The sequence below is a fragment of the Thermobia domestica genome, chromosome 4 (genome assembly GCF_964235325.1).
Source record: "Thermobia domestica chromosome 4, izTheDome1.hap1.1, whole genome shotgun sequence".
Classification (NCBI taxonomy): domain Eukaryota; kingdom Metazoa; phylum Arthropoda; class Insecta; order Zygentoma; family Lepismatidae; genus Thermobia; species Thermobia domestica.
Window position 1 is genome coordinate 210,400,854 of NC_137457.1, and position 24,070 is coordinate 210,424,923.

General features: G+C 32.6%; 1 protein-coding gene and 1 long non-coding RNA gene across 7 annotated transcripts in view; both read right to left on the reverse strand.

Moving 5' to 3' along the window:
• Window positions 1–15,165, reverse strand: part of LOC145683849 (uncharacterized) — a 55,188-nt gene extending 40,023 nt beyond the window's left edge. The window contains exon 1 of the long non-coding RNA XR_014131201.1: window positions 14,852–15,165. This is a non-coding gene — a long non-coding RNA (uncharacterized LOC145683849). The remainder of the gene's footprint in view (window positions 1–14,851) is intronic.
• exp (expansion) overlaps window positions 1–24,070 on the reverse strand; it is an 857,631-nt gene that overhangs the window by 343,769 nt on the left and 489,792 nt on the right. The window lies entirely within an intron of this gene.

Sequence of the window (24,070 nt, forward strand, 5' to 3'; positions counted from 1 at the left end):
GCTGCCCTCAAGCGGAATGCTTGAGACCTCCCCAATTTTGGTAACCGGTTTTGATCTTATCTTGACCCAAACTTTCAGGAAATATATACATCACCCTCACTTGGTGGGTTCAGGTTCAAGTACATTCCGTGTAAGATACTATCTTATCCTCTCTCTTCCTTTTCTTGCTATCTAATTCTAATTACCCAGATATAATGTACAACAAAACTGTAGTGAAATGCTCTTTACTAAACAAGCATTCAAGTTAGTGCTCTCACAATTCGAATAAGTTATTCTTCAAATATTTGTTATTCAAATAAAATTGGTTATATGAATGGTTGTTTGACGTGGGAGACCCGGGTTCGGTTCTAGGTGGAAGCTCATGTGGTTCGGATTCCACGTTAATCAGTAGGTCCCGTCTCGTATAGCATCGCTGCTGAATTCAAAATCAACTCAACTCTACTCGAATGGTTACTCGGATAACGAACAATTGTTCAAATATTAAACAGTAATAATCGAATAATTTTAACATATTTGATATTCATGCTTGAACGCTTAAAATAGGAAATTAATATAAACAAATCTTAGTATTTCTTCAATGTTTATGTCTTTTTCACTCTTTTTTCTTTATTTATTTTGCCTTGTGGCTTATGTAAACCAGACACACTGAATTGTCGTTGCATAATATAAAATGAGAACATTTTTCATTGTAACAACCAGAACACGAAACTAATTTGCGGAACTAACCGTAATAAATATTCCACTACTATAAAGAGAATGCTTATGGCCATAGATATTGTATTAATTTTTCACTTTCCGCTTAAGGGTGTGGCTTCTTCCAACTATTAGTAAATAAATGTGATAAATAAATCAGATGTCTTGTTACTGATTAAAATAAATTTCAAACAGAAGTAACACTTTTATAACACATCCAAACTTCTGTGTGTGTGTGTGTGTGTGTTGGGTGGGGGTTGTGTATATGTGTGTTTGTGTATAAATCCTATTACGCAAATTCTGTTGAATTAAAAGTTATATTTTGTTGATAAAGTTTTATATATATATATATATGTATATATATATATATATATATATATATATATATATATATATATATATATATATATATATATATATATATATATATATATATATATTGTTAATCCAGCTGGTCATAAGATTGGGTTTTACTTCACAAGACAAAACAAAAAAAGGGCTATTTAAATATGAACTGATGTGCCAGAATTTGATATTTTGTCAGTTCAGTGATTGGAATGCGGATTGTAACGTTTAAAAAGGTTTAATTTACAAGGTACCCACAAGGTACTCTACAAAAGAAATATACTTATCCTGAGGTAGGGTTACAACAAATGTAGCGTTATAATTTTCTTCCTTATGAATATTCTCTTGAAAGTATCAGCTAGTTACACGTGGGTATTCAGTATTATTTTAAAACATAACTGTGGATTACTTCTGCTATTGCTTTTTGTTACTTAATAATATAATTTTCTTTTGCTTACTCTGCACATAGAAAAAACCTTGAGTAATGTTGTCATTACTTGCTTTATTTGTATTAATGCACACAGCTACTAACTCAATAGCCTAATTAAACATTAGTGACACATTAAATCGCTGATTGTAAAATCGTGCAGTACTTGCCCTACATTCTGATAGTTTTTACTTTGTTGGTGCTTCTGATTTATTACAGTGAGAAACCAACCTACGATTCTGGTTTACTCGGATTTTAAAGGAAAATGTCAAAATCGAATTATCTACTACGAAAAAGTACTTTATTAAGTGGATATTGTTGTACTACAACTGTTCTAATCTGACAAGTAGAAAAAAAATGTTTTCTTTTTTTCTTTTGTGAATTCATAGCTAAAAGAAATATTCTAGCTGTTGACTTAGTTTGAAGTTTAACTTTCCTTTAATACCATGGATAAATGAGATGTAGACCGCCGACTTAACATGTGGTCCGAATCCATGTGCTCGTCCCAGGAACCGAATCCGAGTATTCCTTGTTGAAATCGCGTACTATTCCCGAATTACGTACGTCAGTAACTTGATATCGTCCTGGCTTCAGAATATTTCTTACTTAGTCAGCAGACAGTTCTAGAATAACATTCTAGTAGTAATATCTAGTAGTAATATCATTCTAGTAGTATTATCATTAAATCAGTCTGTAGAACATGCCTAAGTCAAGTGTGGGTATATCAAAGAACCTTCTTGAACATTTTTAAAAAGAAATCATTCAGTCGTAATTCACCTAAGTCAAAATCCCAGTTATTTACTAATTTGTTAATAACTATTTTAAGGCTGAGGAAAGTGTGTAATAATAATCCTTAAGATTGGAATAATAGAGGGCAGCATGCAGTGGCGAAATACAGTGTCTACAATATTAGAGATTTAATAGTTAGTTTTGACAGAATGCAATTTTCATGCTTAGTATCGCAAAAGTGATTAAAACCTCATTTTAAAGTACACACCTTACTTATTTATATATATATATATATTGCATAAGAACATTAGTTCCTCTTAAGAAATTACATACACTATGTACTCGCATTATAGCCTATATTCATTCTTCACCGTTTGGGTGAAAACGAAACAAGGATGTTCCGTGGAATGATTTCCTATGCAAGAAGGAAATCGTGATCTACAATAACGGATCTTCTTCCACTCTTACTTTCATCCGGAGCCTTTGGTCTAGTGCTTTGTTTTTTAATTCCTTTTTTCTCCTCTCAATGCTGAATATATTTTCTTTACGTTCTTTTCCCCTAGTTATCTGATCATGCAAGGACTCACGTAATGTTATGATCCCGGGTCACTGGTTCAGAAAAAACATAAAATTCCGCAAAACTGTAAAAGATAAAATCTTTATTTCTTTTGATGTACACACTATTTTTCTCTTTCTTCTTGTATCGTAGCAGAAAATTTAGACATTTAAACACCAGACGAAGCATAACGTGCTACGTAATTGATTTACATAACAACGAATAATGATATTTTGACCTGTACAGAAAGAATTGTTGAAGATGACCACGAACTTCTTCGTAAATATTTTTTTCTTGATAAATTAGTAGCTCAACATAACTACATCATAGCGAATATTAACTTGTAACATAGCAAATATTATGTGCATTTAAGCTGTTTTTATTCCTCTTTTTCAGGAAAGCAAACACTTAAATAATATGTTTACAAATAATAAATGTACTAACAAAAAAGTATACTGTATCTCCAAGTACAGAATACATAAAATATTATTCATGTAAAATAATATCAATTGCCTGAAAATAATTTACTTTTCTTAGTATATGTTACAAAAAATCATGAAGAGTTACTAATCACCTACTTCATAAGAAATTAATTTCGAGAAGTATAAAAATTAACATATATCCAGAAACTCATCAGGGAATAATGAGTTTATGTGATCTTTATGTGATACAATCCATGTCTTAGATAACCATATTACAGCTTATGTATCTTCTGCAAGTTTTAGGATACTTAAAAAATCTTTAGGTGTAAACTGCCAGTAGAATAAATCGCTGCACAGCATTTCATACCGCTGTACTTCTTCAGGCTTTCTTATGCATGGGAAGATTGAAGCATACACTCTGCTTGCCTTATTCGTACTAATTGTTACTTATTATCTTAAAGTAAGTTTATAAAAAGGATGAGAAAGAGAAAATAAAGAAAGGAAAATATGTTAAATTTTCTAATTACAAATATTCAAATAAATGTAACGAGCATTATTAAGTGGATCCCATGGACTTCTTTTCTGAAATCTGTTAGGACTTACACTGCTTTTTTAAATAGCAGATAGAAATGTACTCATTTGTTTATATTATTATTATTATTATTATTATTATTATTATTATTATTATTATTATTATTATTGGAAAAATTGATAAAGTCCAAATCGCAACTTTTGATGGCTCATAGCTGGAAAACCAAAGGCATAGACACAATGACATTTCAAATGCTCACTAAGTTCGTCAAGATATACCATCATGCTGAGTTTGGTCATTGATTTTTATTAAAAGAAATGAAGGACGGAAAGTCCAATTGTCCAATTTCAAACTTATACTATTAGTATATTAAATTTAATAATAATAAAAATAATAATAATAATAATAATAATAATAATAATAATAATAATAATAATAATAATAATAATTCATCTAAGAAATGGATAATAGTTTATGTATGTATAGATGATTGTAGTCTTTGGGTTTATCTTCTGAACGTTAACGGTACGTGGAAGTAAGGCTAAGGCTTTTAACACTTTTATAATAATCATTATCTTTTACATATCTCTTTGGTGGCACGCAATAATACTACATACTGTCGTTAAAAAATCTTCACCTATTACGTGTGTAATGTTTGCGGAAGTAAGCAAAAAAAAGTCTCTCCCACGGAAGAAACAATAAAATAATAGTATATGTATTTTTTATCATTCTCTTTTTGAGGAAATACTTCCGACTGGCAGATCAAAGAATGTAATTTTTGTTTGTAACTTCCAGGTAATGGGATGTATACGTTACAGGATGAAATGTATACAATTCCCTATCTGTGGGATACAAAATGACGCACAGTGAGTATACTACATGAAAATACATACTGTATATACACAAAATAAAGTAGGAAATTGCAATCAATATAAGTCTGCTGGTGCTCTGTTAAGTAGCTGAGTCTGCTAAGAATTGTTTTCTCTACACTTTTGAGAAGAACTTTGAAACAATTGTATATACCTACGCCGATTCAACAACAAAAATAGGAAATGATACTCGGAATTTATGGATATAGAAACTACAGCTAGGCACATCTTAGGTAAGGTGTTAAGTAATGACTATTTTTCTGCTCCACACTTTTGAACAAGTTCTCACTCCCTACCTACTAGTCAAAAATTCTCAGCAATGATATTTGTTCCAAGGAATGTGTGATTCTGACTTTCAACATCGTAGAAGTTAGTGAGCTACTAATATTTGGTCACAAAATTACTGTTATTCTATTTCTATTCTATCTAACCTACGAACAATTGTTGGCCTGTCAACAATTTACTATCTACAGTAAGTTTATTCTGATAATAAATAATTGAAAGTACGAAAAACTTCTTCTCACAACCGTAACCAAATCCCACCTCAATTGTAACAGGATAGATCAAAAATTAACACACTAAATTCCTCCCCATACGGGATCATCAACTTTCAGTGGGTAACGAACCAAATTTCCCGTGTATATGTCGTTGAATAGATATCGATGCACGCAACGTTTCTGAGATAAGATTCTTCATAAATCTGGTAAAAGGAACCTTTCAGAAGTCGTACTACTAAACAAGCTTCAACAAATTATTGTTTGGTGGAACATTTGTTTGTACCTGCGCACCATCATGTGATATACGCATTATCCAATGGCCAAGAAGAACAATATTCATAGCAGATTTATTGCTGACAGTGTTACCTTTTTTCCTGTTAACATGTTACTTTACACTACAAATGTTAATTAGTGAATAGAATGAGAATAAAGTGAGGGGTACTACTTACACAAACATTGAATAATTATAAATTTATTACGCAGATACGGTTTTGACATAACAAATAATATTCCTCCTGTATAAGGCAGCCTGACTTCTAATAGTGTCAACAAATCATATCTCTGACTTTCTACTAACTTCATCCTGAAAGACTGTTAAAATTGATGTTGCTTAGCGTTTTCCTTAGAATTATAAGATGACAAAATAAAACTGAAACTACTCATTAATATATTAATAGTAATTTGGTGACTCGTTATGTTGTTACTATCATTGGTACCATGATAGTTTCCTCTCGTTCGGAAACAAACGAAATTTGCATCACAAATGGTATTGGCTTCCAGAAAAACCATGAATATCATGGATTCCTTTTTAAATCAGGATAAATAATACTGATAAATCATTCGCTTCCGTTGAACGTATCTAAGAATGATAACGTCTTTGTATCATAACAGTTCTATTGTTTTAAATATGGATGTTCTACTGAATTGCAGCTGTTTTGCGCGAGTCATGTATTTGTGATCCAATTTGTGTAATATAAAACTGAGTTTATAATAAAACGGGAGATGAAAATATCTGATATTTATTCCTTTTTTCAGCGCTGTGTGTTTGGATTATGATTGATTTACGTAACAGATTGTAATAATAAGAAAGAAAAATAAAAGAACGAAATGGGTTAGCAATTTACCACACACGGATATCAAATTAAAATCGTGAGTTCTTTATAACATCTTCCCGTTTCCTCTCGGTTTATCCTTTTATTATTATGTTTTCGTCCCAGCATTTGCCTCTCATTTGTATCAATTTAGATCATGTTGGCCATTATTGCAAAACTCTTCTGATTTTTTTATTACTTCATAGATCAATAGAATTGATTGCAATCTTTGCGGTTTTCTGTCTGACATGAGAATGATCGTGCTGTGAACCAAAGTCACGACCCTCTAGGGTGACTTTTGTATCATTCATTATATGTTGTTTGTTTAGAGATATGAGTCTCTAGCTTAAAAAAAAAGTAATTCGCCTTCTAAACATCAGATTTTTACGGTATAATGAACAGTTGATATAAATATTGCTAGTAACACTTAAAACGGCAATACGTTAATCAAACTTCTTAAATCCCTTTAACCGGTGTTTCTTATATTAAATTAAATAGCAATTACATGTCACTCTTGTGCAAGCCAGGTAATTCAGCAAATGGCGTCTCAATACAGTCCCTTTACATTTTTATTTTCCATTTTGCACGAAATTTTCTGAAAGAAAACCTAGTCTTAACGATGTTAAGAATTTTTTTGATAACAGCAATGTTTTGCTGTTACGTTACTTTACTGCGTTAATAGTTGTTGCAGGCTGGCTAACATAACTACTATCTTGTCAGTGCATATTGTATTCTTTTAAACATTTTTTATGCATGATCACTGTGGATGACACATGGTTAGCCATGTTTTTCAAGAAACATATGTTCATTCCTTCCTAGGTTACGAGTGAGTAAATTATCATTTCTAGTATCAAATAATGTAGTGCCAGATCTGTTACTATTGTTTCATTATCAGATCATTTTTGAGACATTTGTCGGTTTCAAGTTTGAATCTTAAAATATCCCAAGCAAAATTGGAAGACTATCTTAGAAAGCCTTCCTCTCAATTTTGATCCAAATAGTCAAATTGTTCCTGGTAAACATAAGTTAATGGACGGATGACATGACAATAATTATTGTAGCTCGTTGTGGAAGCCACCATCAGCTTTCATATTATATATATATATATATATATATATATATATATACTAACGACTGTATAAATATTCTATCAACTAGTATGTTACTTTGAACTTAAAAGATGCTGATAACGATTTTGGTAGCTCAATGTAGAGCGGTCACCCTGAATCAAGGATTTATTGGTTTGAGCCCATGTTGGTAAGACAGTATTGATAACAGTATACCTTTAGGTTTCCTCGGGGTTTTCTCGTTTTCTCGTTTTCTCACATTTTCTCAATTCACGAGTTCTATCACCAGTCACTTTTCACTTATGATCCATCTTCGATAGCCTATAGTGTATGCTTTTGCGACGTAATCACCTTGTGATATTTTCACACAGTTTAGCCCATCATGCATATGAAACCATTACAAACATGTTATAAACATGTTACAACGGTTGGATGTTATAAATATTCCTTTAAATCGGGTTTATTTGTTATTCAAATAAAATTGGTTATATGAATGGTTGTTTGACGTGGGAGACCCGGGTTCGATTCTAGGTGGAAGCTCATGTGGTTCGGATTCCACGTTAATTAGTAGGTCCCGTCTCGTATAGCATCGCTGCTGAACTTAAAATCAACTCAACTCTACTCGAATGGTTACTCGGAAATATTCCTTTAAATCGGGTGTGTTCGCTTTACATGCCCAAAAATTTGGAAAATATATTATTCTTTCTTTTCCTTTCCATATAAGATTGCCGTAAGAGTACTGCTGAGAGGAAATAATAAGTAGTCATACTAATAGATAGCTGAATAATCAAAACACATAATCACAGTACCCCTAAATTTGCTTTGGCACGGTTCAGACTACGGATAGAACACTCAAAGAAATCAGTAGAGTCATGGTTAAACCACATTTAGAACAATTACGACAAAACAAGGAAGGTTCCAGTACTAACTCCAAAATGTCTCTTCGCACGATACCCTTGCAACTAGGTATTTCTTGACTAGCCTTGGAAATCTCTCAGAGAGTTCCAAGAAGTGGGACTCCAACCAGTATATCACAGCGGTAAGATATTAGCTGGATGGCAACTTCCTAACTCGATTGGAAGAGTTCGCCGTGTGCAGGAGAATCACATTATTGCATCCTATTCATGTGGATTTCGTAAAAAGACGCCATGTTGAAGACAAATTTAGTTAAAATTGCCACACTTCCACTTATGTATCCAAATAGAGTTATTAACCGTCCTGTTTTTGCCAGATACGTCCTATTTTTAATCGTTTTATTTTGCTTTAGCTAGAGTATTCATATTATCTCATTCGGAAAGTGGTTATAACATTTTGCAAATTCAGATTAAAATTGCCAAATTATTTTTTTAAAGTTTGGATTTTTGCAAAGCCATGTCTTGCATGTGCAAATTTTATATTGGTAACCCTATGTTCAAACTTTTGCGTCACCTTGTACAAACATCGTTATTAACAATGTTATTAGTAATGTTACATCCGGTGTACGTAAATCTTACTATGATGATGATTGTGCTCTGAAGCAAAGTCACGAGCTCCAGGGGATCTTATTGTGTCATTCATTGTCTCTGGAGGCCTAGTCTCCACTTCACGACTTGAGGAAGTCACTCAACCTACTCTCCTCTTTAACAAGTAGGAAGATATGTTTGGTTGTATGACTACTCAACGACGAAAAGCCGCTTTCCCCAGAACTTCTTCTCATTGTCATGCTGTGGATAATCGAGCTCCATGCATCACTAGTAGTGCACGTTCTTGCATTGTTCTGATGCGTGATTAGAACAATAAAGGAGAAGGAGAAGTGCATTGTGCTCAATCAATCAGAGCATATTCTCATATTTAATATCAGTTTTACTTCCGACTTTGTATCTTCCACGCATGGTTTACATTTAGAGTGGTTCAAAAAAATCAGTGAAATTATAAAGCATGATTTAATTGGGTGCATTAAACTTTAGTGACGTCTTAAAGCTTGATTAGGATGTTTCAATTGGTTGTGTCCTTTCATTTCTAATTCTTGTCTATTCCTCTCTTCATCATTGAATACCAAGCAAAAACAAAAGCTAAACTCGAGGGTCTATCTAGTCATGAGATACGACTCGAGCATTTTTATTTTATTTATTTATCCTTTGATTATTTATTAACAACTTCCTCGTACGGTTGTGACATCATTTTGAGTTAACAACGAAAAATGGAAAGAAATTTTGGACGGCAATCGATTGGGATTCATATATTAAAAGTATCATTTCAGCATTTTCCGGATGGAAACGAGAAAAACCACACCACAACCACATCAAGCAGGAGATCAGAGATTCGTACCTATGACTTCATGTTTTTTTGCAAAGCGAAAATGCAACCATTCATCTACACTTGATTGGTAATCTTCAGCTGCCAATATATTTCTTTCTTTCTTCACCAAAATTCGATACCTATTAATTTGAGTAACTTTCCTATTGCTTCGTAAATGCTATGTCAACAAGGGCAATTCTGACAGAAATCGAAGTCTGGATCATGGAAAATTAAATGAATTATATATTTCCTTTACCGTAGTAGACTGTGTGCTTTAGAATCTTGAAGGTTCAATGTCACAGAAACAAAAGCCTGTCACTGAGTTATTATGCTCTCTTCTCATTAAATCCGACGAGTCTTATTCTTCTTGACTCACCACCCAAAAGTTTAGCTTTAAGTAAGAACTGAGACACTGGCTGGATCATTCCCAACAGAGAAATCTAATGTAAAAGTTAGCCTCCAAAACCGAAAATAAATATATTCTCGTGTCTTATTAAATCCATACATTTTTTTTCTGAAATAGTATGATTCTACATGAAGAAATTATTATAAACAATTTGAACTTGGTAAAGAGAAATACAAGAAACGTTATTCCAAGTAATCATTTTCGATTCTCAGTGGGAACACTCGATCGAGAAAGCGTAAAAGATTTTTCAGGCCAGTCATCCTGAGTCAGGTTTTTCTGGGTTCTCCTCAATTCATATCAGGCAAGTGTCGAAATAGTACCTAAGATAATGGTCCCAGGCCGCTTCCTTCCTTCCCCCATTCCTTTCTTCCTCTCCAATTCCCCGTGTAGTATGATCGCCGACGGACGTCATCTCTCATACGTGACGGGCTAACATGGCCATATATGCCGAGAGCCCAGAAATCTAATTCCTAATCTCAGTAATTATGAAAGTTTCGTTTCTTTCTTTTACAGAAAGGAAAGAAAGAGTGTAAATGAGTTTTGTTTATATTTACAAGAAATAGCCAAGAATGATTTGAGTATAGAAGATAATAGTAGGATTTTGTGTGGAAAATTTTTATTTAAAAAAAAATAAAAATTAATAATCGTTTTTTAACTAATGCTTTTATTAAATACATTTAAAAAGAGAAAATAATTTCTTTGGTGAGGTAAAATCAACAAATGGGAAGTAAGATTAAAAGCACTGGAAGCTATGTATTTAAGTACGCCCTCGGCCTTAGAAAGAGAGACCAATGCTTCAGTCTTAAGTCATTTATTCATTTTACCCCATCAGAGAAATAATTTACTCCATATTGGTGCATTTTATAATAGCATTGTTTTATTTTTCGATTATTATTAATAAATAATAAACATTATCTACGGAACTACTACCACCTGACTATCGAATAACGAAAAATGTTATTGTTCCATTCTGAAAGATATAATTAATAAACTTTTTTGTGAAGCGTAAATACTGTTATCCACCATTTATAATGCTGGCAATCCAGTGGTTCCGTCGCGTCATACCGTTTGAAAATGATTGCTCTATTTTATTTGGAAATGGGATGAGTCATTTTTGCTCCTAGCCTTTCATATAATGTTCACATTTTCATCTTGCTTAATTAAGTTTGTAATGCAATGCTAAGATGACCATTCTTATCTCTGTAGTTCGAAATAATGTACTCAAATTAGCGACCTGAAATGGAGGAATAAAACGATAATACAAATTATATAATCAGAATATATATTTATCCCGCATTCATGGCCCACAATAATAAATTCAGCCCACTACCGGGCATGCTTATAGGATACGCAGCTTCAAAAGGTGGTGTTATGCCTGGACATAGCTTTAAGCTCATTTGCTTAGCATAATTATTCCAGTCACTACGATAGTTCCTATTCCTTATGGTATATGAAAAAAAGTTACGACGGTTGAGTAAAGAAATATATTAGAAATTGGGATTGAAGATACCAACACAAATAACTAAACACAATAATGACTACATTACGCAATTGTATTCATTTGTATATGATCAATTAATACTTCTCGGAAACAAAGCTCTTTGGTAGCCATAAGTCAGACCATGAGCAAAGATAGTTTATAAGAAGCTAACCAAAAATAATCTACTTCTTTCAATATTTTTTAAGCCAATTTGTCACTTTAAAAAATGCTAAAACTGTTGCTGAGCAGGGTAACTAGAAGTGAAAGAACATGACGCAGAACCAGTCAAGAAAAATGTGGAGTATGGTCAAAAATAAAGAACAACGCAGACAAAAACAAAACTTAATTCAAGAACAAGTTTCACTTTTCATGTTGACAGATACACGTACCACAAACAAAAAAGTATTCGCGCTAAACTACAGACATACTGGCCAATCGACCTAGGAAGCAAGCTTACATGTTTTTGCATGAATGGTTGAAACTAGTAACATAATTAATTTTAAGATGTAACGGTCACTAATCCTATTTTTTTTTTTTTAAAAAAAAAGGAATTAATGTAATCAACTAAACTGCATTTTAAAAAATAGAGCTACAAGATGTATATTCAACTCAAACTAAATAATTTACACAATTACAAATAGTACAGACAAGATTTGTGTCCTTTGTATAGAAATCCTCTAACCAAGCAAAGAATAGTTCCACATTACATTCCTTTTCCGTAAGGGTGCTAGTAAAATTACATTCCATTTCTTTATGGTTTCCAGTAGTTTACATTCTCTTTCTTTGTGGTTACTAGTTGAATTGCATTTCCCTTTATTATTCTTGTTTCACTGTAAATGTTTAGTGAATATAGATTCTACCAAGCCCAGTCACTCCAATGAAATAGTGAAGCCAATTACTTTCTACTGTGGTTTAAGGATTTTATGGTAAACTAAAATAATTTAAGTTAAGTGGTGATATACATCGGTCATTGAAGTTAACGATGCCAGTATAAAAAAAAAAATAGTGTTGATGTTTCATTACACTAGAAGACTTGTCAATTTTCTTCTTTTTTAACGCCTCACGATTGTGTACCAAGATTAAGGAACATGATGGTGAAAGCAATGAAAGAAAATAGAAGAATGAAGAAAGTAAGAGGAAACAGAAAAATCCCGAGAAAACACAGGCATAAGGTGTTTGTTCACGAATGGCCACTTGGTGGAAGCTGGACTCGAACCAGGGACTTCATATATCAGAGATGAGCACTCTATTACTGACAAGGAAAGGATATGAACATGTTAACGGGTCTTCCTAATCAAACCTAGTCCATTCGATAAACATAACCAAAATATATTCATGCACAAAAAATTAGGAGTAAGTCCCTGGGGCCCATTGATTCTGTTAGTATAAAGAAAATCGTAGACCCGCTGTGAAATAGCTTTTGCATCAACACTGTTCATTGGAAAGTCATGTTTTATAGTTCATTCTCTTCAGCATGAAACAAGCTTTCCAGAGGTGCTATGTATTGGGGCTCCTAACGTACTTGAACAGGGAAAACTGGAAGAATGTCGGGAAAATTCCCTCCCATCAACTTTGGACCCTCTGGAGTAACCCCAGGTAAAAGTACACAATCCAAATGTATCTCGAAAAATACTATAGGGATAAGAAATGTGTGTACCAAGTTTTGTATTGCTAGACAGAATAAGTATGAGGGGAAATCGTGTATTGGTGTACAAACTTTTCCCTCAGATCTATTCCGTCTATCAATACAAAACTTCATCATGCTGAAGAGAATGAACTATAAAACATGACTTTCCAATGAACATTGTTGGCGCAATGGCCATTTCACTACAAGTCTACGATTTTCTTTATAATAACAGGGTCAATAGGCCCCAGGGACCTACTTCGTTGTCCATGGCACCTAACTTTCTGTACACGAACATTCTTTGTTATGTTTATCGAATTGATTAGGTTTGATTAGGAAGTCCCGTTGAGAGGTTCATGCCCTTTCCTTGTGAGATATCGCGGCACTTTAATTCATACTTCTTCCTTATTTTGTAGTTACTCTTGACTTCTTATAGCATGAAAATAATGGAATAATTATAAGTAAATCAATGGACAGAAATACAATTAAGTTAACTTAATCTTCATACTGAAGAAGACAAATTCAAACCATTGATAAACTTAAAGAATAATGATAATACGTATATATTTGTATCTATGTAATTTCACAGGTATGCACCAGAACAAGACAATGATTAAATTGTAGAGGTAGCTAAAGATTTTAATCAAGTTTTCATAAATCAGTGGCATTCATGGCACTAAATATCTCTGAACAATTCCTGAAATGATTGAAAGTTAAGATGCCTTGTGCTAGTAATAATTTAATTGACGTTCATAAATGAATTCCTGTGTAATGAAGTCATAATTACTGTTTTTGTATACTTAATATATCTTTATTCTCAGTCTATATCTTTATTCCAGCTTCTTCATTCCTTGTTTTTATAGATACACTAGACTCTCGCTAATCTGGCCCTCAGCAGTCCGGTCTCTCAGTAATCCGGCGCACATCCAACCAAAAACACGTGCACATGCGCAACAATGCTTAGTTAAACAATGCTTTATATACTGTATGTATTCGAAATTGTAGCATTCTGTGTCATGTTCGGAATCATGTCTTCTAAAAGAAAACACGTTACGCTAGACCTCAAGCAGAAACTCAAAACAGTATATCCTCTATGTTTTAAAATATTTAAATTGGAATTTATTAGTGAACAGAACGATACAGAGTATTTTTTTAACTTCTTAACAGGTGAGACTGCCTTCTTTCGGTTTTGTTATTTATACACTTGAGTTTAAAGATCTGTTCAAAAGTTAAATTACACACAGTAGGACACTTTACACATTGTCGATACCCTTTATTTTAAAATTATATCCTTCGATTTAATAAAGTACAGTACACTATATCCCCTATGTTTTCAAAATAAATAAAAAATAAGATACTGTAAATAAATAAATCAAATACGAGACACTCAATAATTCGGCACTTCCGCTAATCCGGCACCCATATGTGCCAGAAATGTCCGGATTAACGAGAGTCTAGTGTACTTACGAACCATAAAAGTGGCGACGCTATCCCTGCTCTACTAACTTAGCTATGGTAAGTAAACAGTCAGAACCTGCTTTCGTGCAGGATACTCACACAAAATAAAATATACCACTATTCTTTTGTCTAGGAGAAAGGTAGAAAAAATAGTTAAGCGATAATAGTTAAGTGAGTTTAGTGATTCTAATATTCTAGTATTGTTGTGAATTACTGTTTCTTATTCTTGGTATTTCTAACCTTCTTTAAATATAATACTGCAAAAATAAAAAGAATTGTCAAGCCTTCAAGAAAGAAAAACTGATCATGGACAGTACACATAAGAACTATTTACATAACATTTATTAAATTATTTGCCAGTTCTTCCTAAAGACTTACGTATCGCAAGGAGTTGGGGTCACATTTATGTTGCTCCTCGGCTCTGACAGAATTTATGAATAGCACCTCAGTATGTAATTATGGTGTGTATAGTCGGATGACAAAAGCCCCTTCCATTCAACACAATTTGTACTTTAACAAGATGTCTTGTTAATGGTGACAGGACATGTATGTAACAACAAAAGTGGGCTTTCAATAAGAGAAACTATTAGACTTGCGGTCATTCTGCATCCCACTCACTAATTTCCACAAAGAGAAAACTAAATATTTGTGAGAGTTCTCTTTTTAATACAATGTCCTACTGAAGACTTCTATTGCTTTGAGATATTTACAAGTGTCATTTTCAAAATAGATATTATTTTTTAAAAATACAATAATGATGACTACGTACACTAATGATTTCTTAACGAGGGCTATTAATCTTAATTATAGAATTCTTTTTAAAGTTAGGTTTGTCAGATCTCAAGGGGCACTAGAGTATCTGGCTTCGAAATATATTTTAATGATCTACGGGGCAGTGAACTAAATCTACGGCCGTAAATATTAAATTACCTATAATTAATTATTAACTATGCTAAATATATTGTACTCACTTCTTAGTTATTTACAGGGATCATATGTTTATTGTAATAAAATGCGAGCCGATGTTGCACTTGATAACCAAACTTCAAAATAAAAGAAGAGGTTTCACTTCAACCCATTTATATATATGTTATGTCTATGTTCACGTTGTGTCTATAACTTCAACATAACTGATTTTGATAATTCATTTGTTTCTGTGTTTAAAAGAAAGTACTTTTCCGGTCGTCCCATATAGATTTTATCATAATGTGGTGATAGTCTTCGGAGCAAAACCATAAAACACCTCAAAAGGTGCAGTGTGAAAACCGTAATTCACTAACTTTACTATGCATATGTTCATGCATAACTTCGGCATAGATGCACCAACTTGGATTATTCTTTCTTATTTAAAAGTATGTTCTTTTCCAGTGGTTTCATATAAACTTCATGGAGATCTAAATATAGTCTTTGAAGTTAAATCATGAAATGGCTCAACGACTGACAGGGCTCATACCATAATTGTGTGTATGATCACTTGACTTTCGACATAAATGCATCAATTTTGTTCATTTACTTTTTGCTTGAAAGAGAGTATTCTGCGATGGTTTCATATAAATATCATTAAGATCTTATGATAGTCTTCGGAGCTAGGTCATGAAACTTCATAACAGCTGACAGTGTGAATATCCGGATTAACCGACTTCACTGTGTGTATGTTCATGCATAACTTCAACACAGATGTAAAGATATTGATTATTCTTTTTCAATTTCAAACTGTATACTCTCTCGCAGGATTCATGTAGATTTTATCAGGATTTGATGACTATCTGGAGTTGGGCGGCGAAACTCCTCAATAGATGTACATTGCGATATTACTGCACATCTATTCGACCAAAATTCGAATGTTTAGGATACTACAGTGTCCTTACTTTGCAACACTGAATTATAAATATAACATTGCTATGTATTTGCTATGCATTTGCTATGCTATGCTATGCATTGCAAGTTTTCATTTAACATGTAGATCTGAGATACATAATAAACTGACATTGTCCCATTTGAAGAAATACAACTTTATGGTTGGCAATAACGTTAACTTTGTGGTCCTGCAGAGTATGCCAAACAGTACTTCCTTGCCGACATTTGCATGGTCCAAAATGTCAGTGTTTTCTGTCCTATAGTTTAAAACTTACAAAGTATGTTATGATAAATGGTACACCCTGTATACATATATTTGGTCAAGCATGTTTCGTAACCCGACCCAATTTATAGGAAGTTAACGTCCTTACCTTTAGTTTAGGTATCTAACGAAACTACTGGAGTAAAGAAAGAGTAGAAAAAATACATAAACTTAAAGGGAAAGTAACCGGCTTTTAAAACGCACTAAAAAGTAGAAAACAATAATAAAGTGCTTGAAATCAGAAAATAGCTCCTTAATATTATCTATTTAAAAAAATTAAAGTCTGTGCCAAGCCAAATAAATTAATGCTTTATAAAATTACCATCCAAAGTAATCTTATATTAGGTAATAATTTGTTTGGCTTGGTATAAACTTCGATTTCTTTTATAAATGGTAGTAACGAATTATTTTCTGTATTTAAGTGCTTTGTTATTATTATTTTCTGCTTTTTAGGTTTTTTTAAGTTGCTTAATATTGTTTTTCCCCCTTATTTTAAATTATGGAGTACGTTTTCTGAGAAATCAGATTCGCCAAACCTACTCAAAATAACGTAGTGTATTCTTGCTACACCAGTTAGTACTGTAATGCACGTGTCGAATGAGTATTTAGTGTAAACGATTTATTTATTATTTATTGATTGAGTTTAACGTCTCTTTCAGCAGCGAGGCTATATGAGACGTGGACCTACTGATTAACGTGGAATCCGAACCACATGGGCTCCCGCCGGGCATCGAACCCGGGTCTCCCGCGCCAAAGGCGCGTATGCTAACCGCTTAGCCACGGAGGAGCCCATTTATTAGTGTAAACGAAATTTATGGCCAAGTGATAGAAAGTCAACCTAACCTATGATGGTCACAGAATATCAATGTAACTTGTGATGGCTGAAATTTCTGTACAAACTTGAAAGTAACCTGTCAGGATTTGTTTGAACGGTTATTATAGACTAATAAAGTTTATAACCAGTAATGTGTTGTTATTTCATTCATTTTTTATACTTCCATATAGTATATACTTGGTATATCTTTTAGTTTTAAATTAGTGTCCCCCTCATACAAATGCCGCTGATCTCCAGCCTTGTTTTCAGTTTTACCTGGTAACCCTATTCAAAGTAACTTCCTATTCTTTCGTCAATTTATTTATTTGTGTTACTAAGTGTACCTATGTATCCTGAAGATAACTGAAAACTAGACGCCAGTCGGAAATCGAATAAACCTGTTGTTTTCTGCCTTTCATGTGTTATGTGCATGACTTAACTAGATGTTCCGTAATATGAACCCTGATAAGTACAAATAGTAAATAGTGTGATTTCTCAAAACAGAACAATATACCAAATATATGTACAAACTCAAGACTTTTTCGAAGTTTGTTGTCTAAAAATGAGAAAATTCTTCATGATAAAGATAGAAGATACAAATATATTCATATAATTAGTATATATTTAAGTATATTAGAGATATGGACTTTAATAGCCTCAATGCTCTACGATCATGATACTGCCTTCAAGAAAATAAACCTAAATGGATATTATATATTAAAAGAGCGTTTGAGTTACGTGATGTCGAGAAACAGAAATCTGAAAGTCTGATAAATTCCATACAATGAACATGTTTAATTACTTATCCTTACACCCACACACAAAAGGCATTAGATCATTTCTATTTTTAAAAGAGAATATAAGTCAAATATCCCATTAATCTCCTAAAATTCGATTGACTAGTTTTAAGGCAAAAGGAAGTCTCCTTGAAACCAAAGCCATACAAGTTAAATTACTTTTAAAGTAAGCTAAGAAATGAGACTATCCTATTAAAGCTACGCTTGACAATATACATTGCACATATGCTTAAGGACAAGCATATCCTTAACAATAGTCATGTATGTTGTAGAATGCAAAGACATGCTAATACACATGAGGACTGAATGACCAAGGTTTACAGGAAACCTAAAATGAACAAGTATACCTATATCTGACAGCTAAAGGTAAAACTTAGGAAGAAAAAAATCATATTTGCATCATACCACACCTAACAGACTAGTCATGAAAAAAAAAATACTGAATATCTGAAGAAATAGGCTTGAATAAACCACAATAGTATTATTATAATCATCACAAAAACTGAAGGACACATTTTTATTAACACGTGTCTAATAGCGGAACTGTCTTAGGGAAATGTACAGTTTAAAGTATATAATGATAATGACAAGTAGTATTTTTCTCATACCTAGCAGTTAATTCAACCACAATTTAAGCCACTGGCAAAAATCTTACACTAATCTTTGGTAAACTAAGCAAAGTACAGTTTTAATTCTATATTAACTTAGTTAATTTGTTTAAGTATCTATCTCATTGTTTCCATTGCTTTGCCTGCAATTAAGATCATATGTTAATTTTATTCGTGTAACACTTTGTCTGGTAACAAGTATGATATACTACGTTTTATGGTGTACAACTTTCGTATGATGTTCAGAAATATGTTATACAAAGAAACATTTGTGAAATGTCATACAATATAATATGTCAAGTATATCTTATATCACTAGCCAAAGTTCCACTAAACAATCATGTATGGATGAAAAAATTAAAATATTGCAGCATACTTAATATAGTACTAAACTACTGTATAGTTACAGAGTGTTGAAACTAGTATTGCAGATATAAATTTATATTTAAATAATAGCCGCCGGTTCTCTTTGTAAATTATTCATAAAGTAATTATATTATTACGAATTCTACAGTCTAAAATCAAAAACTGCGTATTAAGTATCTGTCACAAAGTACACGACTTAAAAATTAAAAAGAAAACTTTCATATGCAACAAGCTGCAGAAGGAATTAGAACGAAGCTAATTGTTTCCAGATTGTTGTTTGTGGTACGACAAAATATTATGATGGTTGTGTTTCTTCTCCTAATTATAGGTAATTTTTGTCCACATCTCAAACACATGGTCTTGAAATTTATTAACCAGACTACCAAACAGTTTAGTAAGTGATAGAACATCTACTATAATTTTATAGAATAAACTTTTTCAAAGGAGGAGAAAATAATTCAATTTTGCAATATATATTTTATGCATACACTCGACATATCTATCTGCATATCAACCTCAGAAGTATTATTTGTAATTTGTGCTTTTGCATTGCGTCTTCTATGGAACACTGATTTCCTGTACAGTAGAGTCTCCTATTTATGTGGGATGCGAATAATTTCGCAATGTGCACAATAGTCAAGAGGACCATGAAGAAGAGCCTAGAATATCCTTGAACCAACAACATGTCTATCGTTATTAAATTGAAGTTGAACCTTGTCATCAACTTGTTAAAGCTGACCACCAGATTTTCCACCATACATTACGTCGGAACTAGTAGTCCGGTCCTATAATCATAATATAGTGAGGGGCAGCCTATACTGTGTTGTTTGATCTTGCATTATGGTTTCTACGCTGGCCAACTGTGCTGTATTCAAGCCTCGATCGTGATTAATAGTAACTTCATCATAAATTACAGCAAACACTCCATCAAACTAAAGATCGCATGTATACGATGCAGAGTTGTACACTGAATTTGGAGTTGCACACACATGATGTAACTATTTTAAGATGAAACACGTTTCACTTCTATTCAACATTGGTTCAAAGGAAATAAATTGAAATCACAGGGCGATAGCGCGATTATAATCACTAACAATGTTGGCTGGAAATATCGTCCGAACTTTACCCATCACCTTCAGCTCCATTGGCAATCCATTGGCAATCACATGTTAGTTATTGTTTGAACGAATAGAAGAAATATTAACGAACAAATGCTTAAATTATTTTTAATACTTGATCTATGCAACTTGGTCTATACAACTTTTTAATACTTGGTCTATACAAGTTTCATCCAACTTTATGACATAGACACTTCAAAGTTTCATATTAAGAAAATTAGATTCAATGCTATTTTCTAGGTCGTTTCAGAAATTTGTACCAACATTTTTTAGGAGTACTTGAAATTCTATCTCCTAAATATGTTTGCTTTACATAAATGTTCTTATTACTCTGAAGGGATCTACTATCAAAGTACTTTTATCACCCGATTTTCTTTTAAAAATGCATTTCGTTGGCAATTCAGGTAAACATGGGAATAGTTTTGTTATTCTGGCAGGAACTGTTTCTCTTTTGTGCTGTAGCTTAGCAAATTCGACACACAATCCGCAAGAAAAGTTAACAAAATTAAAAATAATTTACTTTTCATTTTATTAGTTTAAAATTAGAGCGATCTGCACATTTGAGAAATGCAAGAGACTGAAAATCTTAGGACCCCTATGATTAAATAGAAAATAGGGCATATCCAAACAGGCACATGGCAAGAGAAAAAGAAATGTTCTTCACTATTAGCTTTAGTAACTATGTATTTTAAAAAATCTACAGCTTGAGGGGGAAATCAACAAAAAACATTTACACACAAGCATACAAAACAAAGAACACAGGGAGAAGAAAGAAGATTGGAAGCAAATTATTACCAAAGCCCAAATGAAAAATAGACTGTCTTTTACTAATATGGGCACTCGTATATTAGCGCTTAAGTAGCAAATTAACAGTTTAGCCCTACCTCTTTCTCTTTCTTTTACCTATTTACCTTAACCTACGTTTTGTTATTCCTAAAGAATGTTTGAACTTTCTTCATTTATCAGAGCTTCCTTGTTCGTCCACAGCTCAGCCATTGTTTATGAATTAGGTTCCCTCATTTATATCTACCTTCCCCATTATGATGAAAAACTCAGAGAAAAAGAAATAAACATGGTAAATTAAAAAAAAAACATATTCCATGCAGGTTCCACAAGGGTTCTTCCACGGAATGTCTCTACCAGACTACCATGAAAGTTTTTATCCGTTTTTTCTTTCTTGTCGTGAAGGTAGTGGTGCTTATCCGCTACGTGGCCATTGTTTTACGGTCCCTTTCGCCTTCTCTAGCTAACAAGCACATGTCAGTCTGTGTTCTATTTACTTCAACGAGATTTCTTTCTATAAACCCACTGCCACACAGACCAATTCAACAACTGACTTGATTCCGTATCTTTCTTTTTGTTCAAATTAACTTTTATTATAATTCTTTTCTGTCTTTTTCTAAATCTTTTACACTACTCAGATTCTTTCACGACAAACCATAGGGAGTTCCTCCAGCATGTAAGGATATTCAATGCCAAACCCTTTATCTTTTGTTACGAATACATAGGGAGTTCAGAATCAGGGTTTTCAAAATTAGTAGAATAATTGAGGAATGTAGTCGAAAAAATTGATTACCCACAAGAATCAAGTTGATTTTCATCAATAACCCCTCTTGATGAAATTATGCGTCCACTACTGATGAAGTACTTGATAGAATGAGAATGTGGGAAGAGAACGGAAGAACCTCGAGAAATCCCACTACCATGATGTTGTCCATCACAAACTCGTATGGCCAGGAATTTAATTAGGGACCCCTCGTATCAGATGTGAGCTCTCTATCAATGACCCACTGTACCCCAAGCACACACATGAAGTTACTCATTTTATGTCTTTATAAAACTTAAGATTGTTTTAGAAACGTTAGACCTCTTCACTGTCTGAATTTGTTAAATCATTAAGTGGATTTTTTTTTCTTCTACAAAGTCTCAACCCTTATTCCTTAGACTCAGATAACAGAACAAGGAGAATTCAGCAGAAATCTAAACAGAAACAGCTTATAATACTTCGAAATATTTCGTATTTTAATAAAAATTTTAAAAATAATATTAATAATGTATGAAATTTTTCTGAACAATAAACAAAAGGAGCTTTGACTTCATCAATAACCACTCATCACTTAGCACTTCAAGAAAGAGATTAAAAAAGAAGGAAAGAATAAAAGTGATTTCAATATTTTGGATTGGAACCCTAATCAAAAAGAAAAACAAATTAGACAAAATTGCTAATTTTTTGAGACTTATTAGAAACTACGTTTGTTTTCCAGAAAAAAAGTGTATATTCGGAAGTTCCATGTTTCTTAATAAGAAGGTCAGGGATGTTCACACGACTTCGAGTTGATTTGAAATGACGGAACTAATGACACTTTTTAATTACTTCTGAAATCCAAGTACGGTACTATATGGTTGCAAGATGTTCATGAACAAGACCGTTCAGCTTTACTCCTGCGCTAAAATATTCCTCAATATATATTTTAAATTATAATATCTATAACTTCGTATGTTCACCTTACAAAGAAACAATACAAAACTATTCTCTTAAGTTGGCCACCTACCTATGACTTCTGCTTTATTTGGTAGTATATTTATTAATCCATATACATATAAGCTTGCACTATATTTATTTATCCATTAAAAGGTGTATTACAGAAAATATACCAAATTACAGTGCCCTTACTCATTACATGAATTTACCTACTGAATAGTTTTCTTTTTTTATTCACTTTGCTGTGCCCAATGTATCAAGATTGAATTATGTTTTATAACGTTGTGGAAGGAAACTTAAATTCTCCACATTGGAGAATGTTGGTGATAATTGATACTGGTTTTCTCACAATAGAAAAAATGGTTTTTATTTCTTATTTTAGATGGAGGAACGTTAACTTTAGTTTCGTAAGAACTTGTAGGCTATCAACGTTGTTATGTAACAATTTATGATTAAATAGAACACCATGGACTGTTCTGGAGTTTTTAATGATAGCATTTTGTAGTTAGTTTTAAATTGAAATAATGTACAAATATTGGGTATAAATGTCTTTGTCTCTATGTAAGAAATCTGAGAAACTTATTTCGAATTCGTTCGGATTGCTGATATTGTTTATGTTTATTTGAATTCCATAACGTTGATTCTGATTTTGTTGTGGTTATATGTAAAATATATTTTCAACGTACGAATTATTTTAAAATTCTTTTTTATCCTAATAATAAATCCTGTTGCTTTATATCTTTGGTGATCAACGCATAGTTAATAGCAAAAACCGAGATCGAGATCTTGTACTGTTTCCTTTCTAAATACCTATAACATCTCTATTTATGGAGTAAACATGATGATTATTACTGTAAGTTATCCACACAGACATTATTTTGGTCTATTCTGTTTTTGTGCTTATTCAACATTATCTACGTAAACTGGACAAGTTTTGCTCTCCGTTAGCATGAGTGTAACAAATATTCTATTTATTAAAAATATTTAATACAATATTGTAATAAAATTTATTATGAGAATCTGCAAGACCACAATGTACACTGTCGTTTTCTGGGAGAAAATCCAGGAAAACTTCACAGAAAAAAACGAAACAATTGTTTCAGAACATGCACAAAGCACATTGCATTGGAGTTCCACGGTTTACAAAGCCAACTTTCTCTACAGAAGTACTACACAAAAGCAAAACTATTTCTCAACAACTGGCAGACCAGAGTCTCTTCTAAAACATGGTGTAGATTTCCTTTTAAAGATGAACACTGTTAGAAATGTTATATCAGTTCTCTATAGGCTAGT